General features: G+C 42.7%; 1 long non-coding RNA gene across 1 annotated transcript; it reads right to left on the reverse strand.

Moving 5' to 3' along the window:
* Positions 1 to 289: 289 nt before the first annotated feature.
* LOC113919218 lies at positions 290 to 2,301 on the reverse strand. The gene is made up of 3 exons (XR_003518897.1): positions 2,180 to 2,301; positions 1,647 to 1,713; positions 290 to 591 (listed from the first exon to the last, which is right to left on the reverse strand). It is a non-coding gene; the product is annotated as an uncharacterized LOC113919218 (long non-coding RNA).
* Positions 2,302 to 7,202: the final 4,901 nt, after the last annotated feature.

Consider the following 7,202-nt stretch of genomic DNA (forward strand, 5'->3'; position numbering starts at 1 on the left):
AGCAGCTGGAAGAAAAAGTACTATAAATATAAAGTAAATGAATAAATATATTAAAAAGATACTCAGCCTCACAATAATTAAAGAAATGCAAGCTACAAGGAGATGCAATTTCTAAAACCCTATCAGACTGGCAAAGACTAAAAGGTTTGATAATGCTCAGTAATTGGGAGGAAGGGGAATCAGGCATATCACAGGCTAGGGGTGGGAATGTAAATTGGCACAACAATTTTAGAGCGCAGTTTGACAACATCTAGCAAAATGTTAAATGCACATACCCTTTGACGCAGTAACTCCATTCCTGGGTAGAAATACAAGCTCGAGGTTATCCATTGCAGCCTTGTTGGAAATAAAAACGAAAAAAACAGAAAGAGCAACGTACATAAGAGAGAGCGACTAAATCACAAACAAATCGATGATAACAAATGTGTGAGTCCTTGCTTATTTTGTGATCAGCACTGTTCCAAGAGCTCTCCTGTGTGAAGTCATGCGATCTCAAAAGAACACCGAGACTTGATTCTCTTCTTAGAATGGTACAGCCACACAAACAGCATCTAGCCATCCAAGTTACCAGGGCGTGGGCTGACACAAGGGCTATTTATGCAATAGGAGGGATAAAAGGAAATTTTAGAACAGGCTATAGAGCACAGTATCATTTATGATAAAGAAACAATAAAGTGTGTATATACGTTAACATTTGTGCAGAAAATGTCTAGAAAGATACATTAGAAAGAAAGAGTTAACTGTGGGACCCTCAGGAGAACTTTCCATTTTTTATTTAATACCTTCTTTACTTTTCACATTTATTTATTTATTTACTTACTTGCCTATTATGCATGTGTAGAGGGTTCACCTAATTAGACCAACTGCAAAGGTTGAGGTCAGAATTTTCAAGACTGCCTTCGCTTCTGACACCAACTGCCTATGGAATGGTCAGTTTCCATCATTCACTAGAAGGGCGCACAGAACTCATTGAAGCTTTTCTATTCATGGCTGTGGTTTATTACAGGGAAGGGAGGCAGATTAAAATCAGCCAAAGGAAGAGACACATAGGGTAGAGTCTGGGAGCGTTCTAGACGTGAGGCTTCGATGGTTCTCTCCTGTGGTTTAAGGATGCATTACCCTCCTGGCATCTGTGTGTGACAGTGCACACGGAGTTCTCCCAGCTGGGGAAGCTCATAGGAGCATCAGTGTCCAGAACTGGTTTAACGGGGTTTCATTATGTAGGCACAATTGATTGATTGCCCGCATGGTTGAAGTCTAAAGGTTGACTGACACTACATGATTCAAAGCCACACCCTAAATTATAACATCTTTCTGGAGGGGTCAGCGCCTACTCAAAGATCCAGTGTGGCCATCTTGTGCCCTAAACAAAGACAGTCCTATCAGGTATGACATTGATTAATTCCAGAGGCTGAGAGCGAAGGCCCGACCTCTTTTGGGGGCAAGACCAAATTCTTTACTATACAGTTTTGTAATTAGAACCTGGAATAGCTGTGTGGTTGGTTTTCCATGTGCTTGTTGGTACATAGTATAGTTTCTAAGTTGTGTTTTTATGTAAGAGGACTGGTTTGCACTGAGACTCCCTGATAATGTGAATTTTTGTCCCGTGTTTTCTTAGATTCTGTATTTGTCTACTTGGTACTCACTGGTCACCGGGTCAGACTCCTGGCCAAAGCTGTTTACTTCTCCTCTGTGAGCCAGCTTTTGTGTCACCTGATAATCATATTACAAATCCTCGAATCAATCATGAGTCCACACTCCCAGCCACATCTTTTATTTAACTCACATACCAACCCAATATTCCTCCTCCCCAATCACCCAGGGCCAGGTAGCATACAGCTAGAGACCTCCTCTAGAGCCCAGAGCCTGCTGACTCAAGCTAGCTGACCTGAGCTGTTTTCTCTGCCTTGCCTTACCTTTCCCATGGGAAACAATAAAGGTTCTGGCCCACGCTTCCCCCTCGTTGCCTCTGTCTCCGGATCAAACCTGGTGCTGCCCGATGGGGCCCTGTGTGGCATGATGTGCTGCCTTCCCTTGGGAAGTAAGTAGTAACGGTCTTCCTTCAATGGCATTAGCCTCATTGTATCATCTCCCCAAATTAAAATCCCATGGGTACAATCAAGACAACTCTGAAACCCCTCCTCCCCAGGCTAGGTCTTAAGAGGGTAATAGTCCTTACTTGCCGGTGCAGGCCTGGGCTCCTACATGCTTGTTGATTTTAGTGAACAAGGGTACGCTACTAGTTTTTCTTCGAGTGATGGTCCATAAACCGTTCATCTTGCTTGACGCAATCAGAGCTGTAGGTGGAATTTGAAAAGAAGTTCAATAAAGCACTTGTGGAAATGCGTATCAGTTTTCAAATTCTGCACTGAGTTCACTGAAATACTTGTGCCCTAACTTGGTCAGCGTTCCTTTGTCACTCTTTCTATGCCCCCAACCCCAGTTCATTTAGTTAGCTGATATACTTGTACTTTCTGCCAATAACTAAACGTGCCTCGGTCAGCTTACAAACTGGAGCTCAGAAGGAAGAGAAAGTTGTACTTTCTCCATTTAGGCTAGTTCCCTGACTTATTTTAGGCTCTGAGCAAATGTTAGTTTATAAGTGTTTTTGCTTATTACAAAATGTCAGGGATTTCTTGTTGCTGGCTTTAACCCAAACACCGTAAGTGTACTCTCAGGCAAAGATATGAAAAATAGAAATTCTGGTAAACTGAAGATGGTACAGTTGGTAGTTAATTCTAAAAAGGACAGTGTTTGACCCAGCAGCCCCCAAAATGAGGTTTGGCCATATTCGTGCATTTTCAGGGACATAAGATGTAAAGATAGGAGTGGGTTGGAAAGGAGAAAAACTATAATCATATGAAAAAAAAGAAAAATTTAAGCCTCTAGCAATAAAAATGGATAAAGTGGACAAATCTTATGGACAAATAAGATTATGAAATGCCAAGTCATAAAGAATGAGGAATATTTGGACTTTTAATAATGCAGGTGAGTTTTTATAGCAATTAAAAAAAAACCATTATGACCGCCTCAGGCAATAGTAGAGGGTGTTTATAGTTGGTTTCCAATAATTCCAAAGGGCTGACCCAATTAAGAACTCCAATTCTGAACCAGAAAGGTTTAAAAACATTTTAAAGAAGACAACTCTAAAATGGCTCTTTGGGAATACTGACATTTTTTCTCGAGATCAGTTAATGAAAAATCACTTTATTTATACTATTCCACTTAGCCAAAGTGCTTGAAAACCAGAAAAATTAAAATACTTTGCTTTTATAATACTCTTGGATCTTTAGCTAAACTTAACAGGCTATAAAGGAACCATGCCTTAACAGCCAAGTGTAAGTTGGGGAATTGTTGTTGGTGAGTCAGGGTAAAGAGTGTTTGTTATAAATGCTCTTGAGCACAAGGCAAGTTCTATGAAGTCAAGTGTATCTGGGGGCTTTTAGCTGCAAGTGACAGAACACTCAACCCAAAGTGGCTTAAACAGTGAGGGCACTGGACTCTTGCACAAAACAAGAAGTCTGGGGGCAGGCTGAGGCAGGACTGGATCAGCACCAGTTCAGGGTGTTTCTTTGCCCATCTTTTGGGCCTTCCTTTCCACAACTCCAAATACAGTCCTTTACTAAATCTATTTTCAAATCTCAAAGGAAGGCTATCCCAAGGGCCCTGGAATTCACAAGTCCTCATAGCAGGAGGGAAAAGAGAGTGGCAATCTCTTCTGGTCTCCCTCTTTCAGGGGAGGAAAAACCCACCCCTCCCCCAGCTCTGTCAAGCCTCCTCCTCACACCTCTTTACATATCAGAGGCCAGCGCTGGGTCCCCTGCTCATCACTGGCACAACAAAAGAAAGAGTACATGATGAATTTAGACTAATTTGATTCATTTCCTGGAGTTGGACACATTCTCTGTGGAACAAAATAGAGATTTTGTTAGCAAGCACAAAGGGGTGAGCTGGGTATGTGAGAGGAGTAGGGGCCAACAGTCAGCAGTGTTTGTGATATTTAGAGGCATTAGCAGGTGAAAGGTGGGGCAATGGTCCCCATGCCTGAGCTGGTCATTGCTGTTCAAAGGATGCATAAAAAAGGAAATATATCTTACATTTGTTATGTTGTTTAAATTGGATAAGGACCTCAGTAAAACCAGATATCATATGTCTGGCTTTGTATCAGTTAAGCTATGGGACGGCCTCCTTACTTAGAAATAAAACTTGGCCAAATCTAATATGGTTCTTCATGAAATCTATTTGCAAGTAAAAAAGAAATGATATCCCAAGGTGCCTGGAATTCACCCCAAATGACACAAATACAATAAGCCAAAGGGCTGAAATGGCTTACACACAAAATTTGACCAAAGCAAAGAAGCTTGCTCTCATGCTGTGATCAGAAGAGCAGCAAGCTGAAGGCTTTGTTCAAAGCAAAGAGAGCATGGAATTCTAAAGGCCGTGGTCCTCCAAAGGGGGCAGAGAGATATTAGTAAACAGGGTTCGTTAATCCACTCAGGCAAGAGCCTCAAAAGTTCAAGATGTGCTTTCTCATCTGCATTTTCACGGGATTTCAAAGACCTGAAATGAAAGGCTGTGAACTGTCCCCGCCAGCCCCTCTCCCTTTATATCATAGATAGCTGCAACCACGCCAGCTATTCTCCACAGAGACTGGGACTTTTCTCAAGAAGGGTGTTTGTCCTAAACAGAAAGTTTGGCTAGCCTGACGAGAACAAGAACCAAGGAACCTTAACCAGGGAAACAGAGAGACAAAATGCCAAGCCTCATGAGAGATGACCTGAAGCGCTGATGTTTCCTATACCTTGGAACAAAGTAGAGAGCAGGAGCACACAGGGCCGGAAGGCGCCTACTCTCCCAGGGCTGACCCTCGGCGGGCAGGCTGTGCACCGTCCACACTGATAACATACTGGGATGCTTCTGAAGTAACTAATGCCTGGGTCCACGCGCTCCCCTACCTCCCCACAACCCAATAACTAAAGGGTGCATAAATGGAGCTTCCAGGATTCTGTGCTAGCCCATGGAAACTTGGTTTAAAAAAAAAAGAAAGAAAAACAAAAGCAAAAGGGCAAGTTGAAGAGGGCTGTGTAAAAGCTTCTACTTTCCCTTCAAAGCTACCCTCTCCACAGCCCCTCTGCTGTGGCTTTTCACCACGAAACAAGCTACACATCTCCCCATGTCTTCCCTGTCTTCTCTTCCAGTGGAAGAAGCATTCCTTCATCTACCAAAGGCCAGCCACTCCACCATGTGCCACATTGCACCCCCTCACCATGCCACCTCTCAAGGGCTGCGCTCCTTCTGTCCCTTCCTTCCCTTCCTCCTTCATTAGCCTCAAACTCTCCTCCTCTCCATTGCTAAAAAAACTACAACCCACCAACCAACCAGCCAGCCAGCCGGCCAGCCAGCCAGCCAGCCGGCCAGCCAAACCAGCCAACCGGCCGGCCAACCAGCCAGCCGGCCAGCCAAACCAGCCGGCCAGCCAAACCAGCCAACCAGCCAGCCAACCAGCCGGCCAGCCAGCCAAACCAGCCAACCAACCAATCGCCCTTTTGCTTGAACATCTCCCTCCACTTCTTTTGTCCCCTTTATGGCAAAACTTCTCAAGAGAATAATCCAAACTTGCTTTCACGTGAAACAGAACTCATCAACCAGCACGTCTTTATCTTCTTTTTCTCAACTGCTCAGCAGCATTTGCTTTCTTTTTGAAACCCTGCCTTCCTCTGGCTGCTCTGCCATACTCTCCTTGGTTTGTTCCCACCTCCTTAGCTGTTTCTTTGGGTCTGTTTTGCTGACCTCCACTCCTTTCCTTGACCTCTGTTCCAGGCTCATTCGTGGGTACTTTCCTCCTCGTCCCATACTGTCTCTAGTCTAGGTGATCTACTTCAGTTCTCAGGTTTTAAATATCACCCATAGAGTGATGATTTTAAATTTATATGTCTATTGCCTAAACTTTCTTCTGAACTTCGGATACACATAGCTAGTAGCCAACTTGATATCTACACATTTGTGTTTAAAGAGCATCTTGAGGGTACCTGTGTGGCTTAGATGGTTGAGCGTCTGACTCTTGATCTCAGGGTTGTGAGTTTGGGCCCCACATTGGGCTCCACACTGGGTTCCACACTGGGTTCCACACTGGGCACGGAGCCTGCTTAAAAAATAAAAAATAAATTTAAAAAATTAAAAAAAATAAAGAGCATTTTGAACCTACATTTAAACATTTTTAAATTGGCTTTTTTGTTTTCTTGTTGAGTTCTAAGACTTCTTTGTATATTTTGGTTAAATTCTTCATCAGATAGGTCTTCTGCAAATATTTTCTCCTGCTCTGTGGCTTGTCTTTTCATTCTCTTTATAGTCTCTTTTGCGGAGCAGACGTTTTTAATTTTAATGCAGTGCAGCTCATCAATCCTTTCTTTTATGGATTGTGTCTTTGGTATCAAAAATGTTATCTCCATACCCAAGGTCATCTAGATTTTTTCCTATGTTATTTTCTAGGAGGTTTAGTTTTGTATTTTACATTGAGGTTTGTGATTCCCTTTCAGTTATTTTTTTGTGAAAGGTGTAAGGCCTGTTTGTAGATTTTTTTTTTTTTTTTGTATGTGGATGTCCACTTGTTCTAGCACATTTGTTAAAGAGACTACCTTTGTTCCATTGTACTGTCTTTGTTCCTTTGTCAAAGATCAGCTGAGTATATGTATGTGCGTCTATTTCTGGGCTTTCTATTCTGTTCCATGATCTATTTGTCTATTCTTTCACCAGTACCACGCAGGCTTCTTTACTACAGCTTTATAGTAAGTCTTGAAGTCAGTTATGTCACCTCCATTCAAAATAGATTCTTAATTCCCACCTCCACACACTTCCCATACCTGCTCCTCCCTCGAGTTTTTCCATTTCAGTAAATGGCACCATCCATTTGCTCAGGCTAAAAACCTAGGGGTCACTCTTCATTCCTCCCCTCCCTCTCCCATCCAGTCCATCATTATGTCTTAATTCTTCCTCCAGCAAGCAGATCAAATCAAGTTGCTTCTCTCCATTTCTACTGAGTCCAGGTGAGGAGCCAATCTCATTGGTTCTACCATAATAGGTCTCCCCCATGTCCTCCTCCAGTTAGTGAGCACCCCCACTTTTTTTCTTCAAAAAAAAGGAAAAGAAATTAGGACTTATTTATACACATTTTATAATTAGGCTTAAATGAAAACACAACCAGC

The sequence above is a fragment of the Zalophus californianus genome, chromosome 3, assembly GCF_009762305.2.
Source record: "Zalophus californianus isolate mZalCal1 chromosome 3, mZalCal1.pri.v2, whole genome shotgun sequence".
NCBI lineage: Eukaryota > Metazoa > Chordata > Mammalia > Carnivora > Otariidae > Zalophus > Zalophus californianus.